We start from the raw sequence: 4,223 nt of genomic DNA, 5'->3' as shown, positions 1-4,223 counted from the left end.
TATCTTTAGCATTTAACTTAAATTTTTTTTAATAAAAAAAGAAATAATTTGTAAAAATATTGCATCCCCTTTTTCTCTTGCTGGAAGCCATTTGTTCTTAGAAGAAATGAGAAGACAATGTGTTTTGCTTAAAAAATAAGTGAGCTGCTCACCCTTTCTCTGGATCTCATCTGGAATTGGCCTCACAGTTTGTGAACAGCCCAGGAATAGCCAATGTCTTAGCTTTGGAACGTTTGCCACTTTCCAGCTACAGCTGGACCTCGTATCCTGGTTTGGTTCCTGATGACTTTCAAATTCTCCTGATCCAAACGCAAGCTCAGAGGCACGAGCACATTGTTGGTGGCAGTACAGACTGAAACACCCTCTTTGGATGGCGGTTCCTCTCACAGGACTTTATTCTCCAGGTGTGCACAGGCACACACAGGTGCCCAAAGGATAAACACACAGATCTATTGTAGCATATTTGTATTACTGAGAGATTAGAAACATCCTAAAATGTTAATCAAATCACTTGGATGAAAAGTTTTGCTCTGCTTATTAGGTTTGGCATACAATATGGAGGTGACATGTATTACTTCCAGTGTATTATAGATACTTTAGCTCGAAAAATGAGACCTATACCTAGATGGGCACCAAAAGGGACTGGTTAACAAATATTGCATATACAGGGGTTGCCCAGGCTGGAGTGCTGTGGCACTATCTTTGCTCACTGCAGCCTCCGTCTCCTGGGTTCAAGCGATTCACCTGCCTCAGCCACCCAAGTAGCTGGGATTACAAATGTGTGCCACCACACCTGACTAATTTTTGTATTTTTAGTAGAGACAGGGTCTTACCATGTTGGCCAGGCTGGTCTCAAACTCCTGGCCTCAAGTGATATGCCTGCCTTGGCTTCCCAAAGTGCTGGGATTACAGGCCTGAGCCACCATGCCCAGCTCGGTACCATAGTTTCTTGAGGATAGAGACTAATGTGTTGCAATTTATTGGTTTCTGTATCTGCACTCAGTGGTTCTCAACCTCGGTTGCATATTAGAATCATCTGTGGTGCTTTTTATTTTTATTTTTGAGACAGAGTTTCGCTCTTGTTGCCCAGACTGGAGTGCAGTGGTGTGATCTCGGCTCACTGCAACCTCTCCCTCACGCGTTCAAGCGATTCTTCTGCCTCAGCCTCCCAAGTAGCTGGGATTACAGGCATGCGCCACCATGTCTGGCTAATTTTTGTATTTTGAGTAGAGATGGAGTTTCACCATGTTGGCCAGGTTGGTCTCAAACTCCTGACCTCAGGTGATCCACCTGCCTTAGCCTCCCAAAGTGCTAGGATTACAGGCGTGAGCCACTGCACTCGGCCTTGTGGTGCTTTTTAAAATGCCACTACCAGGTACCAGACCAATAAAATCTGTCCCTAAGGATGAGACCTGGATATGTGTGTGTGTGTGTGTGTGTGTGTGTGTAAAACTTCATTGCATCATCATTTAATCCTATATGCTGATATGCTGTCTTTTTTTAGGGACTCAGTAGCTGTAAATGTTTTCTAGGTGATTTTAATATGTACTGAGGGTTAACTGAAATCCATTGGTATAGCACAATGGCTGACATGTAGCTAACACTCAATAAATGTTTGAATAGTGAATGAATAGATATTTAGATCCTCTTTTTTTTTTTTTTTTTGAGACAGAGTTTCGCTCTTGTTGCCCAGGCTGGAGTGCAATGGCGTGGTCTCAGCTTACTGCTACCTTCACCTCCCAGGTTCAAGCGATTCTCCCGTCTCAGCCTCCCAAGTAGCTGACACTACAGGCACCCGCCACCATGCCCGGCTAATTTTTGTATTTTTAATAGAGACGGGGTTTCTCCATGTTGATCAGGCTGGTCTTGAACTCCTGACCTCAGGTGATCCACCCACCTTGGCCTCCCAATGTGCTGGGATTACAGGCGTGAGCCACCGAGCCTGGCCTAAATCCTCTTTTTACTGGTGAGGCCAAGTGACTGCCCTGCCTGAGGTCACACAGCTAGTAAGTTATTGAGGAACCCAAATTCAAGCTGGGTACGGTGGCTCATGCCTGTAATCCCAGCACTTTGGGAGGCCGAGGTGGGCGGATCACCTGAGGTCAGGAGTTCGAGACCAGCCTGGCCAACATGGTGAAACCCCGTCTCTACTAAAAATACAAAAATTAGCCGGGCATGGTGGCAGGTGCCTGTAGTGTCAGCTACTTGGGAGGCTGAGACGGGAGAATCGCTTGAACCTGGGAGGTGGAGGTAGCAGTAAGCTGAGACCACGCCATTGCACTCCAGCCTGGGCAACAAGAGCGAAACTCGGTCTAAAAAAAAAAAGGCGGGGGGGCCGGGCGCAGTGGCTTTCACCTGTAATCCCAGCACTTTGGGAAGCCGAGATGGGTGGATCACGAGGTCAGGAGTTTGAGACCAGTCTGGCCAACATGGCGAAACCCCGTCTCTACTAAAAATACAAAAAGCTAACTAAGTGTGGTGGCACATGCCTGTAGTCCCAGCTACTCAGGGGGCTGAGGCAGGAGAATTGTTTGAACCTGGGAAGCAGAGGTGGCAGTGAGCCAAGATCTCCATTGCACTCCAGCCTGGGCGACAGGGCGAGACTCCATCTCAAAAAAAAGAACCCAAGTTCAATTCTTCTGACCCCAAAATCCCAACTATTTTCTTTTTGGAGATCAGGTCTCCCTCTGTTGCCTCCAATGTTTTCTCCCCTTTTTCTTTCTTTTTTTTTTTTTTTTTTGGAGACAGGGTCTCACTCTGTCACCCAGGCTAGAGTGCAGTGGCAGGATCACGACTCACTGCAGCTTCGACCTCCAGGGCTCAAGCAACCCTCCCACGTCAATATCCCAAGTAGCTGTGACTATAGGAGCATGTGACCAGGCAGGCCTGGCTAAATTTTTTTGTATTTTTTGTAGAAACAGGGTCTCACCATGTTATCCAGGCTGGTCTTGAACTCCTGGGCTCAAGCGATCCACCTGCCTCAGCCTCTCAAAGTGCTGGGATTATAGGCATGAGCCACTGCACCCAGCCCAAGTGTTTCTAGGACATAGAGGCATATGCCATGGCAAACGGTATTTAGCATACACTAGGTGGGCAGCTATTTTATGAAACTCTGTAGCCTTTGATAATCACAGTTATAGCACCATAATGTTATGCCTTGTAACAGAGACGTTCTCGTAATGGAAACCTAGAGACAAGTAGAGATTGTATTAACATGGGTTGGTATGTTTACCCACACCTACACACCTTTCCATGACCACGTATGTATTGCAATAGGTAATTTATTTTTTTATAGTTTTTTTTTTTTTTTTTTTTTTTTGAGACGGAGTCTCGCTCTGTCACCCAGGCTGGAGTGCAGTGGCACGACCTCGGCTCACCACAAGCTCTGCCTCCCGGGTTCACGCCATTCTCCTGCCTCAGCCTCCAGAGTAGCTGGGACTACAGGCGTCTGCCACCAAGCCCAGCTAATTTTTTGTATTTGTAGTAGAGACGGGGTTTCATCGTGTTAGCCAGGATGGTCTCAATCTCCTGACCTCGTGATCCGCCCACCTTGGTCCCAAAGTGCTGGGTTTACAGGCGTGAGCCACTGTGCCCAGCCTATAGTTTTTTGTTTTTTTTTTTTTAACTTTTTTTAATAATAAGAAAATAGAGATGGGGGGCCATCTCACGATGTTGCCCAGGCTGGTCTCAAATTCCTGGACTCAAGCAATCCACCCACCTTGGCCTCCCAAAGTGCTAGGATTACAGGCGTGAGCCACCATGCCTGGCCCACCATTTATTAATTAACAGATAAATTTATATAGCGAGAGTGCATTCTTTCCTGGGATCTTGGAGCAAGCCCAGCCATTCTTTGCCAGCTATGGAATTGAAGCCCCTGCTGCTGCCACTTTGAAAGGGTCTTTGGAGGAAAGCAGTTGAGATTAGCCCATGGTCCTATTAGAGAAGGCACAGTTCCTGAAAGGGTGTACATTGGTTATAGAGCCCAGAGAGTTTGTATTCTGAGTCCTGAATAAAAGGCCCATGCAGGAGAATTGGGAACATGGAGGGCAGAAGTTTGTACTATAATTAGCTCTAGGAGTAACACAGAAGGGGGAGGGAGGGGAGTACAAGCGGCATCTATTTTGAGCACATCTGCGATTGACGGGACACGTGTGCTGGACTGTAATGATCCCAGGGCCAAGTTGCCTGCCTGTGGTGTGTGGTGTGGGGGGGAGGCCTGGGGC

Source organism: Pan troglodytes, chromosome 8 (genome assembly GCF_028858775.2).
Source record: "Pan troglodytes isolate AG18354 chromosome 8, NHGRI_mPanTro3-v2.0_pri, whole genome shotgun sequence".
NCBI classification, from domain to species: domain Eukaryota; kingdom Metazoa; phylum Chordata; class Mammalia; order Primates; family Hominidae; genus Pan; species Pan troglodytes.
The sequence above is the reverse complement of the archived record's forward strand: the minus strand, read 5'-3'. Positions refer to the sequence as shown.